The 18,993-nt window shown below is 34.4% G+C and overlaps 2 long non-coding RNA genes across 7 annotated transcripts in view; one reads left to right on the top strand and one right to left on the bottom strand.

The window, feature by feature from the left end:
• Positions 1-18,993, bottom strand: part of LOC140622260 (uncharacterized) — a 279,983-nt gene that overhangs the window by 213,064 nt on the left and 47,926 nt on the right. The gene's annotated exons all lie outside the window — the stretch shown is intronic.
• LOC140622262 (uncharacterized) overlaps positions 4,996-18,993 on the top strand; it is a 51,794-nt gene continuing 37,796 nt past the window's right edge. For both annotated transcript variants that reach the window (XR_012022026.1, XR_012022025.1), the window contains exon 1: positions 4,996-5,169. This is a non-coding gene — a long non-coding RNA (uncharacterized lncRNA). The remainder of the gene's footprint in view (positions 5,170-18,993) is intronic.

Genomic DNA, 18,993 nt, shown 5'->3' on the forward strand with positions numbered 1-18,993 from the left:
TCTACTAATAAACCTGTTAAAGGCATTCTTCATTTCTGTTACATGAGAGACAATCAATGGAGGGATAAGATAATCTCCTTGCTGAATTCCCCATAACCTTGATATAGAAAAATTTCACTTAGTCACCTGTATTTGGTTGGGTTACCCCAACAAAATGCCGTAAATTGGTGGCTTAAAAAACAGAATTTATTTTCTCACAGTTCTCCAAGCTGAAAGTCCAAGACCAAGGTGCTAGCATGGTTGGTTTCTCCCGAGGCCTTTCTACTTCACTTGCAGACAGTTGCTCTCTTGTTGCCTCTTTTCATGGCTATCGTTCTGTGTGTGTGTGTGTGTGTGTGTGTGTGTCTATATATATCCCTAATGTTGCTATGGCCTAACCATCTCTTTTAAGTATACCAGACAGATTAAATAAGAGCTAACCCTTACATCCTCATTTTAACTTAGATTACCTCAATAAATTACCTCAATTTGAAGCCCTGTCTTCAAATATAGTTTCTGAGGTTCTGGAAGTTAGGCTTCCATATATGACTTTTAAAGGGACATAATCCAATCCATAACATCATCTAAATTTTAAACACTTTTTTTCTATTATTGCTATCCATATTAACCAATGCCTCAAAGTCCTTAAAATTTAGTGTTCTACAATTTAAACAAATGTTAACATCTCCTTATAGGTATGTTTCTCCATTGTTGTTCTCATTTGCCATTTACTCTTCCATCTTTTATCTTCCCAAAATTTATGAAAATTTGTCTTCCTCTATTGTTTCCTCTACTTTTATATTAATCCTAGTATATTTCTACCACTTTATTATGATTTATCTAGCTTAGAATTGAGATGTGTTAAAGAGATACTCAAGCTCCATTTTTTTTTTTTAATTTTATTTATTCATGAGAGGCACAGACAGAGAGAGAGGCAGAGACACAGGAAAGGGAGAAGCGGGCTTCATGCCAGAAGCCTGATGCGGGACTTGATCCTGAGACTCCAGGATCACACCCTGAGCCAAAGGCAGGCGCTAAACCAGTGAGCCACCTAGGGATCCCTTCAAGCTCCATATTTTATCAGAAATTAAACAAATATTTTTTTTACTGAACTAGTTGCAAGTAAAAACTCTAAAATATACATACATATTTGAATGTTTTCCTCTAAATGGTCTCTTCCACATATATAAAAAGGTCTTCACCCAGAGAGTATAATTAAAATTTGTCATCCTGAGTTGTCATATTGTACCTGGGGTGAGATTTTTGGCTTCCTAATTAGTATAAGTAAGTTTGAGATGAGAGCTGCCAATGAGCTGAATATGATCAACACTAATTCTTTCAGTGTCTATGACCATGTGTATATGATGATTAAAGAAATCCATTTAATTCTCTTATGGACAGAAGCCTGGTTCCACTAATTACTATAGCAACTGAGGCACTTGAAAATGTTAATTTAAAAGATAGTGTGGGAGTTCCACTTGTACCACAACAGTGTAAATGGTTCCATGAATGAATCTGCTCCCCAGTGAAACTGGGGAGAATAATATAATAGAATAGCAAGATTTAAATTTTCTGGCAATTGCCTAGAGGGGAGAAAGAAAATTTTTAAAAAGCTCCACTTATTCAAGAAAATATACTAAGACTTAGGAAGTATTTTAGTTCTATTGTATCCTAACCAAAACCCAGGCCATCCCTTTTCCTCCTAGCTCAGTGAGGTAGAAACTCTACTTTATACTGGTATAGTCAGTAAGACAGGGCTCCCTCCTCTCAAGCTCCCAGAAAGAGGATTATCTACTCAGGAGGGGCTGGACATCGCCCTTTTGCATTTTGCCTTCATCTACCTATTGGTGAGGCAAGGTTCCGGGGAATAAAACCAAAAGATGGGGACTCCCTAATTCTTACCAATCCCTATTTGTACAACAGAAATTCCACATAATGTAGGATGCCACTGAGAATATTGGTGTCCTGATTATCCTTGGCGTGGTTCATCATGTGGGAATCTCATGCCAAGACTGACAGACTAAGGAGACCTAAGGCCTGCATTTTCTTATCCACTGAGAACTCAATACCTAAAGCAGGGGTGTCAGAGAGAAGGATATCATTTTTCCTACCCCCAGCAACAATGGTATTGCTCAGAGATTTTGCCTGGGAGAGAAGCATCCATAGAATAAAGAGCTACAATGCCTCTCCAAAAGAACTGACTTCATTTGGCAGAGTATGCAGAAGCTCATGCCTAACGGCACTCTCTAAAACAACAGAAGTTATAACAAAAAGTAATTGATAGGAATTGATGGATTCATTAGAGATATAGGCTAAACTCTAGGCCTCATAGTTTTTCAGAGAGTAATTGGGAAAAGATACAGCTGAGAAGAGCCCTTTTGAGATCAGAACAAATCTCAAACACTGACCTCTGGAGCTTTCCTTTGTAAAGAGACTGAATTTGGTTGGATTAGTTTGTGATCAAAGCATACACAGGATATTGTTGAAAACAATAAAGCAAATAGCCAGAAATAAGTGTGTTCAAAGAAAGTTAGAGTTCTGCCCAAACCACTGGTTTGGTTATAAGCATACTCAAGAGACATCTCTTATGAGCAACATCAGAGGCTTTATCCCCTGGGAGTGGGGATAATTGGAATAAATCTCGCTAGAATAATCAACTCAGTCACTAAACAAATAAATAAGCAAATTACACTAGCAAAGACCATATCAGGCAAAAGAACAGTACCTAGAGTTGCTCTATTATATAAAATGTCCAGTTTCCAACAAAAACTACAAAGTGACATACGTAAAGAAGCAAAAAAGTATGATACATATACCAAAGAAAATAGCAGGCAACAGAAATTGTAAGAGTCACTTAATTTTTAACAGAAACATTTTAAAGTAGCAAGTATAAGTATGCTCATAGAACTAAAGCAAAACACGCCTAAAGAGTTAATGAAAGGTATAATAACAATGTTGCATCAAACAGAGAATATCAACAAAGAGACACAAATTATACTTCAGGAGAATAAAAAGGAAATTATGAAGTTGAAAATATAGGAACAAAAAATTTACCCTGAGTAGCTTAACAATAGATTTGAACTGATAGGAGAATTAATATACTTGATAATAAGTGGATGCAGACTGCAATTTGAAGAACAGATAGATAGAAGAATGAAGAAAAATAAACAGAAATTTTAAAAATTCATGACACCGTTAAGCACATCAACATACCCATAGCAAGAGTATTAGAAAGAGAGAGGAGTGAAAAGCAGCAGAAAAATATTTAAAGAAATAATGGCTAAAAATTTCATAAATTTATTTAAAAACATTAACTTACATATCCAGGAACTTCAATAAACTCTAAGCAGGATGAATACAGATATTCAGTAAGTAGAAACATCATAGTAAAAATGCTAAAAGACAAAGAGAAAATCTTGAAAGTAGCAACAACATAATTGTTCACTTACAAGTGAATCCTCCTAAGATGAACAACCAATTTTTTAACATAAACAATGGAAGATACAAAGCAGTGGAACAAGATATTCAAAGGGCTCAAAGAAAAAACTAAAAACTTGTCAGATATAATTATACACTGAGAAAAGCTATCTTTCAAAAATGAAGGTAAAACGAAGACATCCTTATGTAGACAAAAACTGATAGAATTTTTGCTAGCAGATCTGCCTCATTAAGAACTACTAAAGGATGTTCTTCAGGCAAAAAGCAAGGGACCCCAGACAGAAATATAAACTTACATGAAAAACCAAGAGTAATAGTAAAAGCAATTATATGTTTATTAAAAATTGGTATTACAAAAGATCTTTTATTTTTCTTGTAACTGGATTAATAATTGCATAAAGCTACATGTATATAATATATTGTTGGGGCTATCACATGAAAAAACATAATGTATTTGCTAAGAACAGAATAAAGGAGGGAAGTGGCAAAAAGCCACATTGCATTGTACTTGGAAAAGAGACAAGGTTTATGCATAAATATCAGTTTAAATATCCTGGGTTGCCTGGGGAATTATACACAGGTTTTTAGGGAATAGGCTACAGAGTAGGAAAATTTAGGATGTTATATTAGCAAGAAAGTAACTGTACAGTTTGTACCATTACACATGTTGGAGCATTTATTTCAGGCTTTAGAAGTTTCTCAAACCAACAGAAACATTATTTGATTTGGGGTGATTTTATAAGTGATATATATAAAATTAGCTAAGCCATCTATCTGGGATCTATAAAGAAACTGATGTCAGCAGTTAGAAGAGTAAAGATCTTTTTTATGCAGAGACAGTACAGTTGGCAAAACTGTTATGGCTGATAACTTGGAAAGCAGTCCCTGGTCCTAACAAAACCACAGCTATGTGGGAAGTTTTTGGAAAGAAATGGAATGATAGTGTTGCCATTTATTTTCTGCTTTTACTACAGTACTAAACAAGAGAGATGAGCTTGGGCACAGAGAAGAATTGACAGTTTTCAGGCAGAAATGTAAGAGAAAAAAAATAAAGTCCAGAAATGTGAGGCTTAGCCAGGTTGGAAAGCCCAGCTGCTTTTAGGTCTCAAAATCTAGTAAATGAGAAAAAGTTGTTCAAGCAATAAATGTCCATTAAGTTTCCCATTAAATAAGGTCACTTAGCCTTGTGACAAACTACAAACTGAGGGTCTTTCCCTAACACCCAAGTCTATAATCTCAAATAACTTCATGTTGAAAGAGAATGAATAGATTTGAAGAAGTTGAGAAATAAAGACTACTGAAGACCTATGTCTAGGAAAAAAAAATTGAGTATATTACTGGAACTCAGACATTTCTGGAAGCAAATAGATCAGAAGCCTGCTTATGGTTTTAGGGGTATGGGCAGGGTTCGTTTTACCAAGGACAGAAACAGTCTAATGAATTAGTGGCTTTGTCTATTTCTTTTGCCCACAAACTTTCAATAGCAGAATATAAACTATGAAAGTTGTGCAGACCCCAGTGAGAACCTAATTGCTCAATAATCACTTTAGATGATGACACAGTACATGATAAGCAAGATAGGACTTCACAGAAATGAGGAAGCATACACACATTGGAGAGACTTGACAAGGCTCTTCCTCCCAAAGAGTGGAATATAAGTCTAATTAAGGAACTTTACAAACCTACAGGAAAGGAAGTTTTTACAAAGGTTATCTAGCAGGATTTCACGACCGTAACAAACCAGAGATTGCTGTGAGTGATTTCCTATCTCCATTCTTGTGAAAGGGAGTGTTTGTAGTGGTCATTTTCTCCTTGTTCATGATTTTTTAGTGGATGATTAGGGAAAATAACTTTTCTTTTAGTTGATAGCTTGACAATACAAAATGAACTATACAAATATTGACTTGATACAGAGAACTGCCTAGTTGCTGGATATTTTGAGTCTTTGAGATGAACATAATCAGATTTATAAATTAGCCATTAAAACCTAATATATACATTACATTTCTCCTTTTGGACACATATGTCTCTACAATTTTGGAAGTTAGCACTAAAAGTAGCTTAGTTTAGGGGTGCCTGGATGGCTCAGTCAGTTAAGCATCTGACTTAATTTCAGCTGGGGATGTGATCTCAGAATTGTGAGATTGAGCCCTACATCAGGCTCTGCACCTGTTTAAAATTCTCTCTCCCCCTCTGTCTCTGCTGCTCCTGCTAGGCACTCATGCTCAATCTCTCTCTCTCTCTCTCCCTCTCTCTCTCTCAAAAAAAAAAAAAAAAAAAAGTTTACTTTAGCCAAGGAAATGTTGGCAGAAATTATTTGAGTTCCATGTTCTCCTACCCTTGCCATGGTGATCATGGAACTATATGACACGATGGTGATTCCATTCTTCTGGCTCTCTAAATGACCACTATCTTTAGAGCCCCTCTGCTGGACTGTTCTAGCATTATTGTGACTGAGAAATTTAACTGCTTTAAGTCACTGAGACATTGCCTTTTTAAAGTGAGCATAATCTGGATTATCCTGATTGATTCTAATGGAATCCTTTGAGGATAAAATGACTGTAATCTGTATTGGAAACAGAGTGGCCAGAAAAAGCCAAACAAGCAAACAAGCAGACAAACTGAATAGCTGTACATTCGATTCTTTTCCTCTTCATGTATAGTTGGACTGAAATTTCCAGTTTCCTTTGTATATAGATGTGGTCATAAAACTTAATTCTAGCCATTGAAATATGAGCACATATGATGTGTCTCACTTAGAGCATGACCTACTATTCTACTTTTTAGTATTTAAAAACAGCAAACACTCATTATATCATAGTTTCTCTGGGTCAGACACTCCAGTACAGCTTAGTTGGGACCTTGGGCTCATAGTCTCTTACCAGGGCAGTCATGTCAAAACTTGACTTACAGCAGACATACTTCCCTGGCAATTACTGATTTAGTTTCTGTTTCTATGTTTCTTATTCCAGAATCTCATAAATGAAGTCATAAAGTACATAACACTCTAAGATTCACTCCTTTCACTTAGTTATAGTCATTTAAGATTCATCCATGTCTTCACATGGCTTGAGAGTGAATTCTTTTTATTGGTGAATAGTATTCCACTGTATGGATGTACCACAGTTTGTTTTTCCATTCACCTTTCAAAAGACATAATGATTACTTCCAGTTTTGGGTGATTATGAATAGAATTCCTATGAACATTCAATAAATGGTGCTGGGAAAATTGGAGAGCTATATGTAAAAGAATGAAATTAGGTTGCTTTCTCTTTTTTTTTTTAAAGATTTTATTCATTAATTCATGAGAGACACAGGGAGAGAGAGGCAGAGACACAGGCAGACAGAGAAGCAGGCTCCACACAGGGAGCCCCACATAGGACTCCATCCCGGGTCCAGGATCACGCCCCAGGCCGAAGGTGGCACTAAACAGCCGAGCCACCCAGGCTGCCCCCGCTTTCTAACACCATAAACAAAAATAAACTCACAACTGATTAAAGACATAAATATGAGGCCTGAAACTAGAAAAATACTAGAAGAGAGCACAGAAAGTAATTTCTTTGACATCAGCCATAGCAACATTTTTCAAGATACTTCTCCTAAGGCAAGGCAAACAAAAGCAAAAATAAACTATTGGGACTACATCAAAATAAAAAGATTTTTCATAGCAGGAGAAACCATCAACAAAACAAAAAGACAACTTACTGAATGAGAGAAGATATTTGCAAATGACATACCTGAAAGGGATTTATATCCAAGATTAACATAAAGAACTTATATAACTCATTACCCCAAAACCAAATAATCCAGTTAAAAAATGGGGAGAAGAAACAAATAGACATTTTTCCAAAGAAGACATACAGATGGCTAGCAGAGCATATAAAAAGATGCTCAAAATCACTCATAATCAGTGAAATGCAAATCAAAACAACAATGAGACATTTATCACCTTATGTTGGTTAACATGAGAGACTCCTAATTCAGGAAAATAAACAAAGGGTTGTGAAAGGGGGAGGAGAGTGAGGGGATGGAGTGACTGGGTGACCGGCATTAAGGAGGGCACTTGACAGGATGAGCACTGGTGTTATACTATATGTTGGCAATTGAATTTAAATTTAAAAAAAAAAGGGAAAAAACTTACATGGGTTAAAATGGCTAAAATCAAAATGGCAAGAAGTAACAAGCATTGGCAAGGATGTGAAGAAAAATAATCTTTGTGCACTGTTCATGGAAAAGTAAATTGGTATGGCCACTATGGAAAATAGAATGAAGGTTCTTCAGAAAAGCTAAAAATAGAAATGCCATATAATCCAACAATTCCACTACTGAGTATTTGCCCAAAGAAAACAAAAACACTAATCTGAAAAGATATATGTACCTTGATGTTTACTGTAATATTTTCAATAGTCAAGGTATGGAAACAACCTAAGTGCCCATCAATAATAGATTAATGGATAAGGAAAAAGTAATCTATCATCTATCTATCTATCTATCTATCTATCTAATAGAATGCTACAGAGCCATCAAAAGGATGAGATCATGCATTTGAGACAACATGGATGGACCTAGAGGGTATTATATTAGTGAAATAAGTCAGACTGAGAAAGAAAAATACCATGTAATTTCACTCATAAAGGGAATATAACACACGCATGCACAAGCACACACACACGCACACACGCATCCCAAATGAATTAACAAAGAGCAGAATCAGACCTATAAATACAAATAACAAACTGATGGATGCCAGAGGAGAGGAGGCTGAGGGGCTGGGTAAAGTGGGTGAAGGGAAGTGGGAGATCCTGCACACCTGCACATTAATGCAGGAGTTCTATTCATACCTTCCAGGTTTGATCACCATAATACTTCCTTTTCTGTCAGCCAGCTGTATGAACAGCAGTATAGAGCTGTGAAGTCATGTATTGGGTGGAGGAGCCAAAGATGCATTAATCCTGAGTATTTTGGATATTGCCTCCCACCAAGTAGGAAGACTGGGATCTTGTTGGAATTTATTGTGCTTTTGTGTGTGTGTGTGTGTGTGTGTGTGTGTGTGTGTGTGTGGAGTTATTTTTCATAGCGGCTGGCATTATTTTTACTCCCTTTCTTCTCTCTTCATCATATTTACACACCATGAAGAATGAAGTCTTAATTGGTAGAATGAATTTTAAAATGATATAAAGAAAGAAAAAATGATATAAAGAACTATTTAGGGATCCCTGGGTGGCGCAGCGGTTTAGCGCCTGCCTTTGGCCCAGGGCGCGATCCTGGAGACCCGGGATCGAATCCCACGTCGGGCTCCCGGTGCATGGAGCCTGCTTCTCCCTCTGCCTGTGTCTCTGCCTCTCTCTCTCTCTGTGACTATCATAAATAAATAAAAATTAAAAAAAATTAAAAAAAAAGAACTATTTAAAGGGATAAAATATTGCCCCATTTAGGAAATAAATATTTTTGAAGAGAGGTAATCCCTCCTCCCCTTAAACAACAATGAAAAGTACAGGAGACACCTAATAATCCTTGCTTTCCCTTCCCAAAGTCAAATGATTAAGATACAATACAATGATTTATATGACTCAGAAGGACCAAAAAAGGAGAAATACAGATATTGCTTCCTTGCTTATCTTATGTACTTATATGTGACCTGCATATGATTCCTTAAATGAATGCTGTAATGAGCTTGCAGTAAAATCTGCTGGGGTTATCACTCATTACATAGAAGGCTTGGGATCCATTAATAATGGTCTTTTATTAAGACATTCCATTCTAATTCCTAGCTGCTCTCAGAATAAAATGGTTCTTTTGCAAGTGGCATGGTCACTTACCCTTTTTCTAGCATATGACTTACCTCTTGTACCATGCTGTGGTTTTCACAGGAAAACCATAAGACCCCAATCTCATGGGACAACTTCTGTACTACTCACATTTCTGCAAATTGTATGTACATGTAGGCTACACATTCAATGCCTTTCATAAACTCTGAGCTTGAATGTGGGGTGTATTTTCTCCTCTATCTGCTTGGATATGTGGTCATATCATTTGTTTAAGTCCTTTCTCACTTCTGTACCACAAGGAATGGTTATAAGCATGGTGACTAAGCAGCCAGTCACTTGAGGATTTAGATGTTAATTTCCCCTTCCATCAAATATAATCTAACTTTTAAAAGATTCTCTCGAATGCTCTTTAGCTTGGTTTGGGGGCTGAAACTATTCAATGATCTGTCCCTCCTCCTAAAATAAAAGACATAAATGACTACAAGGTACTCAGCTACCTCAGATGACATTCTACCTTTGCATTTTATCTTTCCAATTATTTATACGGGAAGTAGCTTGAAACACCAAATCTGTGGGAAATGAGAAAACTAAGGTAATGAGGGTCTAGGGCAGAGTGGTGACACTCAAGAGCTGGTAAATCCTGAATGCAGTATACATAGTGTCTTTTATTCTCAATTATCACTTTTAGTCTTTGGGATTAAATGTGAAATAACTGGCTTGGCCCCAAATCCAATCATATTATACTATCATTATTAACATAGTTTTGTATGGTTACTGATAGAATTGATTCCAAAATAAGTAGAATCAAGTGGGCATTTGTCAGAAGTAATTAATTTCATCGCTAAAGTCAAACCTCTGTAGTTGCCATATGATTATTAATTCTGATTTTTTTGGCTTTTTATCCCTAAACTTAGTAAATACACACTTTAGAATTTTTTTGCAGCTCATTTCCTCCTTTTTGGCTTCTACTTTCTATGTATCCCTTTCTTGACAAGGTTTTAATTGATTTCAGACTGACAATTAACACTCAAATTTTGCAGTTGCCTTTGCTGTGGTTTCAATATCTACCTTTTCTACCTCTGCAAACCTTCCAATTGAACACACAAACAAAACATAACAAAATAAAAACTTCAAGAATGAGCATCATTGAGAACATATGCTCTTGCATTTGTTCTGATGCTGACTGCTGTCCTCATAATTAACTGCTTTGTGAATTTTTCAGGTCCCCACTGTATCACAGGATACATGAGAATCGTGTCTTCACTTTGCATTGCTATGGGAAAATTCATGAGTACATGGACACATCCAAAATTATAAGGTAGTATAGTCACTTATCAATATGAGTTGAGTTTAGGAAAACATGACTTCTTTCCAATCTTATGATGAAGAAAATAGAACAAAATTTTACATTCACTATTCTTTCAGGAAAAATGAGATTTAGTAGCCAGTAATATATAACACACTATAAAGAAAAATTTCAAGAAGAAATTTAAAGAACACTATGGTGAAACTGCTAAAAGTAAACAATTCTCACCGTAGATTAATCATTTCAACATAAATCCATTATTCACTTTCAAGACAGCTGTTATGTACTGAATGTTTATATCCTCCTCAAGTTCCTATGTTGAAGTCCTAAACCCCAGTGTGGCTATATTTAGAGATAGAGCATTGAAGGAAGTAATTAAGGTTAAATGAATCCCAAGGGTAAGGCCGTGCTCTAATAAAACTACTGTCCTCATAAAAAGAGACATCAGAGATCTCACTCTGTGTATGTGTGTTCATGGATGCACATGCACCAAGGAAAGGTGATGTGAGGACACAGGGAGAGGGTGACTGTCTGCAAGCAGGAAGAAAGCTCTAACCACAAACCAAAAACCAAATCACTTAGGGCTTGGATCTTAGACCTCTAGCTCGCAGAACTGGGAGAAAATAAATGTCATTTAAGCCACCCACTCTATGCTATTTTGTTATAGCAGCCTGAGCAGACTAATACAACACATGATCACACATATAATCTTTAGCCCAACATTATTTTATCTGTTCAAATTTAAAAATTAAAGAAAAAAGAATTAAGTGTTTTCAACACTCATAATGTATATTCTTATATGTAATGTCTATGTTTTCACAATAACACCATTTGTTTTAATCCTCTTTTCTGCATTAAAATTAAATCAGTTCTGTATTTTAAAAATAGATATGGAAAATGTAAAATAATAGAGTCATTTAGGCTTAAAATATGTACCATAGATAAAAGTTACAATGTTACATCTTAACAATGTAGGCTATTTCTTTATTCTATAAAACTGATTGTACCTGGCTCTGTATTCCCACTTGCAAACTTTAGAAGAGAGTTTATAACAGCTATTTCTGTAGCTTTTTTTCTGAGGCTTATGTAGCATGGAAACATAGGAATGGGGCAAGAAGTGAAGACTCTGATCACTAAGTGGCACTGGTTACTTAATGCTGGATCTCTGACATCCATTAAATATGGCTACTAAATCCAGTCTTGGTCTATTATAGGCAATGAGAACATGGTGGAAGACAGAGTCCTGCCTATGTCTATTACCAAAGCCTGATAAGAGGTCAGGCACTGATGAGGAATTTCATAAATACTGTGTGATGAATGAGTGAATATTTTGAACTGTTTTATTGTCCTCTCTTGAATTGAACTTGTCTTCTCCCCACCCCAACTTTTCTCTTTTACTTCCTGTATCATTTAAAATGTTCTCACTGCAGGGCAACTGGGTGGCTCAGTCAGTTAAATGCCTGCTTTTGGCTAAGGTCATGATTCTAGGGTCTTGGGATTGAGTCCCACATCAGGCTCCCTGCTCAGCAGGGAGTCTGCTTCCCCCTCTTACCCTGCCTGCCACTCCCCTTCCTTGTGCTTTCTGTCAAATAAATAAATAAATAAATAGTCCTAAAAAAATGAAAATAAAAAAAATGTTCTCCCTATTAAAGCAACATCATAGCTAGCTTCAAATATGGGTTCTTTTTCCACCCTACCTCAGTTCAGTCAGACATTCATTCCACACTGTATATTGTTCAAGTATATAATCCTGTTAAATCCTAATTTAGAGCTCAGGATTTTACAACTTAATTGCAGTGATAATTTTCTCTTATTTATTAATTTTATTTACCCCCAAATTCCACTTACCAATGTTTTATAGATTCCAATTTGATAGTTACTTAGGAAAAAAAATTATTTTCTTTTTAAATTCTCAATAACTCTTCATTCTTTATACAAAAAATGTTCATAACCCTTAATAATTCATGTCCTATAAGGACATGCACAGCCATCTCCTAAACAGACACAAACCATACCTCTGAAGCTGTATTGTAGTCCCTCTGTTTTTAGAAAAAAAAAATAATAATAATAACATACTCCGTTATCTTCATTTCTCAGAAAAGGAAACAAAAACTAAGAATTACTCAAGGTCACAGAATTAATAAAACCTGCAATGTAAACTCAATTCTGTGACCTAATAGCCTGCTTAGTTTTTCTTTTATAATACAAGGACCAACATGGGAATATAAAATAAATATGAACAGTGAATTTCAACCAGAAAAGTTGAGCTTCACTTAAAAAATTATGGGTCTTGAAGTTAAAACATTTAAAATCTAAAATTTTGAATATTTAGTATATCCACTTTGAGTATGTTAGTATTAGTATCCATTTGACATGGCAGTTATTTCCTTGTGTGATTAAAATATTTCCTTTACAAGGTTTGGCATGACTCCCCTTAGATATATTTTTTAGGTCATTTTACATAATAAACTTTTTGAAGTTTATTATAAGTGGTTTTGACCTTCAAAAATTATGAAACACAATTATATGAAATAAATATATGTATTATACTATTGAATGTGCCATTGTTTATTCTTAGGGATGACAGCACCTATTTATTCACTGGAATTTAACTAAAAAGAAAATTTATGACTGATTATTCCTATTAAATGTCATGGAGTCTGGCTATTGATGCCATGTTCTACAAAATGTGACAGGGAGTCAATATGTAAGGGATAATTCCACCTTGTTTGAGGACTAGGAAAGAAGCTCCATATATATCTATTTAAACAAATCAAAGTGATACATGGCAACATGCAATGCCAATTTCTGTGTAGATACGGAGAAATACAAACATACAGAAAACATACTGAAAACTCATTAATGCTTACAATTATATACTTAAATAAAAAGGGGAGTTCCTGTTCCCAACTTGTCACAGGTATCCAAAGAAGTTTCTATTGCACTATCAATGACTGCTATCAACATTAGAAAAAACAAAGCACTACTGTTAGGCAAATTATCCACAATCATTTTCAACAATTATAATATTTTTGTAAAAGTATAAATTAAAATATATGGTGCTCCAGGACAAGAACATAATTACTCTCCTTTAATTCAGCTCACAAATATACAATATACCTTCAGTTTCTTTTATTTTTTTTCCAAGTAGATTTTATATAATAAGGTATGCGCATGGAAGGGCAGACTATGGGAATTGAGGCAGTTGGCGGAAATTGAAGCAACAGTACACACACAACACTTAAAAGAAACCTTAAGAGATACTAAATTCTATAAGATGCAAAGTGCTGAACTTATGACAGCTACCTCATCCCAAGAATGATAGCCCAATGATTCAAATTGAATTAAGCTTTATAGAAAGAACTTACTGATACAAGAATGCAACCAAATTGTACACTCAGATGCAGTTATTACCATTCTTAGATTTTGCTGGGCATGAATGTGAGAAAAACAGGTAACTAAATCTTGAAGCAGCAAATATAAAGACAATAATCTCTATTTTACTTATATTAGGGCCTTAAAAAAGGCAATATGGATAATGTTTTAAATCTGAGATGTGAAAGTGAAGAAAGTTAATATAGAGAGAGAATTTGTGTGTTTGTATATATATTATATAGAGATTTATTTATTCACTTATTTATTTTATAGGTTAAAATTATCACCTGATTTTTTGTATGATTTATTTATTTATTTATTTGTTTAAAGATTTTATTTATTTGTGAGAGACACAGGGAGAGAGGCAGAGACACAGGCAGAGAGAGAAGCCCGATGTGGGACTCGATCCCAGGACTCCAGGATCATGCCCTGGGCCAAAGGCAAATGCTCAACCACTGAGCCAACTAGGAGTCCCTATATGAAATTTTTAATATGGGTTTCTGGGGTTTCTTTTTGGAAACATTACATTGTATTTAGAAGGAATTATGCTTTTTTAAATTAATAATTCACTTATATTAGAATTAAAATATCTTCTATATAAACATTATTGAGGGTTGACATAAGAATATTAGACATTAATCAGATCTATGTTTTATCCACTTCATTACTGACAATGGCACCAACACTCACAGTGTAATCTAAAAATGTTTAATGTTAGAATTAACTTTTAAGTTGCCTTGCTGAAAAAAGGAATGCTTTGATAGAAATGGCAGATTAGATCATTCTGACCAGCTCTCTAACTAATGATAGTTAAAAGAGCTGAATAATATATTTTGAAAATTCATTTGGAGGTACTGGGAAGCTGATAAGTCAGGTTAAGGTTTAAGGACCAAGACCAGAAAGAGAAGGCTGAAACCCAGTCAACTCTCCCTAGCTAATTCCATAAGAGATAGGAATCTTGAGATGATGACTTACTATTACAACAATTCAGGCTGTGTTCTTGGAAAAAAATGAAATTAGCATGTAGAATATTATGGATCAATACATTTGGAAAGAAGAGCAAGTATCATTGAGCACAAAGAAAAATTAGCTATGTTGTAGCCCCTCCTAATGTCTCAGTCAACCTCATGAGAAGCATTAAGCTGAGTGGCCCAACATAATTGTCATGAGTTTGGGAGAAGTCTAGGACTTTATATGTCAGGTTAATCAGTGAATGATGTAAGATGTTAGTTCCTTCCAAATTGATCTATAGACTAATTGAAATTTCAATAAAGATTCTAGCAAGTTATTTTATAGCTATCATAACATAATTCTAAAGTTAATATGGAAAGGCAAAAGACTCTGAATAGCCAACACAATATTGGAGGAGAATGAGACTGGAAGACTGACGCCACTTGATGTTGAAGCACAACATAAAGCTACAGTAATCAAGGCTAATATTATCCTCAATGGGGAAAAACAGAGTTTTTCCTCTAAGGTCAGGAACAAGACAGAGATGTCCACCCTCACCACTGTTATTTAACCTAATACTAGAAGTCCTACCCTCAGCAATCAGACACCAAAAAGAAGTAAAAGACATTCAAATTGTCAAGAAGTTAAACTTCCACTATTTGCAGATTCCGTAATCAAGCTCCTTGGTCTTAACCCAAATGAACTGGAAACTTACATCCACATGAAAATCTGCACACAGATATTTGCACAGCTTTATCATAACTGCCAAAACTTGGAAGCAACCAAGATGTCCTTCAGTAGATGAATAAATAAACAGTGGTACACCCAGACAGAATATTACTCAGCACCAAAAAAAAAAAAAAAAAAAAAGTTATAAAGCCGTGAAAATACATGGAGGAAACTTAAATGCACACTATCACTTGAAGAAAGTTAATCGAAAAAGGCTATTTATTGTATGGTATGATTCCAACTATCTGACATCCTAGAAAGAAAGGCAAAACTATGGACACAGCAAAACAATCAATAGTTGCTAGAGGTGAGGTGGAAGGAGGGATGAACTGGAAGGACCTAGAGGATTTTTAAGGCAGTAAAAATACTCTGTATGTTATCATAAAAATAGGCACTTGCCATAATTTGTCCAAACCCATAGATTGCATAACACCAAAAATGAACCCCATTGTAAAATATTAACTTTGGGTGATTATGCTATGTCAAAGTATGTATCATCAATAGTAATAAATACACTACTCTGGTGAATGATACTGATAATGAGAGGAGCTATGTATGCGTTGGGGAAAAGCAAATACAGTACTCTGTACCTTCCTATGAATTTTTCTGTGAAACTAAAATTGCTCTAAAAGTTGAAGTCTAAAAGAAAGAAAGAGAAAGGAAGAGAAAGAAGAAAAGAAAAGAAAAGAAGAAAAGAAAAGAAAAAAAAGAAAAGAAAAGAAAAGAAAAGAAAAGAAAAGAAAAAAAAGAAAGAAAAGAAAAGAGAAAAGAAAAGAAAGAAGAAAAGAAAAGAAAGAAAAGAAAAGAAAAAAGAAAAGAAAAGAAAAGAAAAGAAAAGAAAAGAAAAGAAAAGAAAAGAAAAGAAAAGAGAAAAGAAAAGAAAAGAAAAGAAAAGAAAAGAAAAGAAAAGAAAAGAAAAGAAAAGGGAAAGGAAAGGAAAGGAAAGGAAAGGAAAGGAAAGGAAAGGAAAGGAAAGGAAAGGAAAGGAAAAGAAAGGAAAAGAAAGGAAAAGAAAGGAAAAGAAAGGAAAAGAAAGGAAAAGAAAGGAAAAGAAAGGAAAAGAAAGGAAAAGTAAGGAAAGGAAAGGAAAGGATAAGATCCTAGGGATAGTCATGTAAATATTTAGAGTCAGCATCAATTTCATTTCTCTAAGATAAATACCAAGTGTGTAGTTGCTGGTTATATGGTGGGTGTATATTTAATTTTATTTAAAAACCTACCAAGCTGTTTTCAGTGTTCTCTTTTTCATTCTCTAGAATGTTATTGCACAACCAGTCGCACAATATGCATACCACCACTTTGTAAAATTTGGTTCCTAGAATTCACATGATTTTTTATTAAAATTTTATTAGTATGATAAAAATATTTTATTTATTTATTTTCTAAAAGATTTTATTTATTTACTCATGAAAGACACAGAGATAGAGGCAGGGACATAGGCAGAGGGAGAAGCTGGCTCCTGGCAGGGAGCCTGATGCAGAACTCAGACTCCATCCCAGGTCCCCAGGATCTCAACCTGTGCCAAAGGTAGATGCTCAATCACTGAATCACCCAGGTACCCCAATATATTTTATTTTTAGACTAACTTATGTTTATTATTTCACCAGTAAGCAAATTAAATAAAATCATAATATCATTATATTATTAACTTCTATTTATTGTCTGAAAATATACTTGAGTCTTTTTTTTTAATTTTGTTTGATAACCTAGAATATGGTCTAGATTGGATTGTGTTACATGTGCAGTTGAGAAGAATGTGTTTTCTGTCCTTATTGCATTGAGTATTTTATAAACATCAGTCAGTGTCTCTGATAGTGTTATTCAGGCCATCTATTTCCCTACTGAATTTCTGCCTAGTAGGTCCTGCCTACTACTAAGACAGAAATGTTTACATCTTCAACTATAATTGTGGAGTTATCTATTTCTCCCTTCAGATCTACCACCTTTTACCTCATGCATTTTTAAAGTCTGTTACTGAATCTATATGTAATGAGGATAGTTCTGTCCTCTTAGAAAATTAATGCTTTTATGATTTTGTAATTCCCTCTTTATCTCTGATAATTCTATATTTGAACCCTACAATGACTGAAAATTATTATTTTTTTGGATAGTATTAAGGATGACACTTACTTCTTCATCCTTTTATTTTTAACCTGCCTCTTTTTAGATTTTGTAAACACTCAATTCCCTCACTGTAGCATGAAAGCAGCCATACGCAATATTTAAGTTATTAACTTTTACTGTTTCCTTAACATAGAGTCTGATAGACAGTTGGCTTTAATTCCTACTTCTGTTCCACTGTAGGTAACATAGATATCTTTTGTTAGTAGTCTTCAAATTTTTCCCTTTCTCTTTGGTTTTATGAGGTAAAAATATGGTATGACTAAGTGTTGATTTTTATTTTCATTTTATTTTTCCTTGATGTTTTCTGATCTTCTTATCTGTCACTAATTTTGGAATATTTTGTCCTTAATTTCTTCAGACATTTCTTTTGCTCCATTTTCTTTCTTCTTTAGGGATTCTAAATATGCATACATTAGACTGCTTGATATTGAATTATAGCTCTTAGGTTTTTCTGTTTATTATTGTTGATTCTTTTACTTCCACTTTTTTCTCTCATATCATTTCAGTTTAGGTAATTTCTATTTGCCTCTCTTCAAGCTTTCTAATTTTTTCTCAGTTGCTCTGAGTCAACTGATGATCCCTCAATAATATTCTTTAGTTCTATTACTATGTTATTTCTAACATATAAATTTGGTTCTTTCTTTGAGCATTAATCTGTGTTGAAAATACATGTGGTCTTGAATTTTGTCTACTTTTTTCCATTAGGGTTTTTAACAAATTATTCCTCCCTATCCTATAGTTCCAACAGATGTGTTATATCTGATTTTTTGTACTACTGATTAAATTGGCTCTTCAGACTTTTTTCTTCCTTTTGCATGCCTCATACTTTTTTGTTCAAGGGGGGACCTGCTGTATAGAACAGGGATTAGCAAACTATGGCCCTCGGGCCAAATCAGGTCTGGGAAATCAGAGCTGTTTTTGTATAGCCCATGACAAAATGATTTTTCATTTTAAATGTTCAAAAAAATTAAAAGGATAATATCACATGACATGTAAAAATTATGAAATAAATTGTAAGTAAACCAAGCCATGATATTAAAGTTATTTCCATTATATATAATGTATGGCTTTAAAAAAACCTCAAATACATTAGTAAATATTTGTCTTGACATTAATCTTCATGTTTATAATGCTCATCACCAGGTACCAGATAATATTTTTCTTCCATCAAATTAACTTTCTCCTTCAGTATACTCATTAGCTATTCTAAAGGTTAAGTCTTAAATAATTACAGAAATCATCTGGAAATTTAATCTCCAGTAATTATTGTCATCTTCTAATATCTACATAATTGCCCTTTATTTATAACCACAGATTATTTTA

This window comes from Canis lupus, chromosome 31 (assembly GCF_048164855.1).
Source record: "Canis lupus baileyi chromosome 31, mCanLup2.hap1, whole genome shotgun sequence".
Classification (NCBI taxonomy): Eukaryota; Metazoa; Chordata; class Mammalia; order Carnivora; family Canidae; genus Canis; species Canis lupus.